Source organism: Micropterus dolomieu, unplaced genomic scaffold (assembly GCF_021292245.1).
Source record: "Micropterus dolomieu isolate WLL.071019.BEF.003 ecotype Adirondacks unplaced genomic scaffold, ASM2129224v1 contig_12828, whole genome shotgun sequence".
Taxonomy (NCBI): Eukaryota; Metazoa; Chordata; class Actinopteri; order Centrarchiformes; family Centrarchidae; genus Micropterus; species Micropterus dolomieu.
In genome coordinates, this window is record NW_025741814.1 from 3,287 (window position 1) to 3,913 (window position 627).

Consider the following 627-nt stretch of genomic DNA (forward strand, 5'->3'; position numbering starts at 1 on the left):
AATTATATATGTATGAATCTGCCGGGATGTATGGAATTTTTCTGGGGGTCCGGTACTTTTGGGTGGGGGGTACTGGGGTGGTTTGTTTGTATGGACAGGAACTAGATTTGACTATTTCATGTGTGAATTGTATTCCCTTTGTTTGTTATATCTGAAAATAAAAGAGACCTTGGTTAAAAAAAACTGAATGTAGTTGCCCTTTAACATCTCCACTACCAGTCCACACTCTGTATCTTTGGTCCAAGCTAGACTCGAATCGGTGACCCTCAGATTTCCAAGCCAAGTTCTTATAGACTGATCTACTGCCACCCATTAATGGAAACCTCTGCAGGTGATTTGAGTTAATTAGCTGATTACAGCTCACCTTTAGTTGACATTTCTATATTATAAATTCATAAATACATTTTAAAATACGGGAGTTTTGATATCCATGAGCTGTGAGTCTTAATCATCAAAGTTAAAACAAAAAAAAGGAAATATATCACTTTATGTGTAATGAATCTAGAAAATATGAATATTTTACTTTTTGAATTAAATTACAGAAGAAAATTAACTTTTCCACAATAGTTTTTTTAGATGCACCTGTCGTGCTTTAGAGAAGAGAACAGTGGCATACTGTTGTCTTCT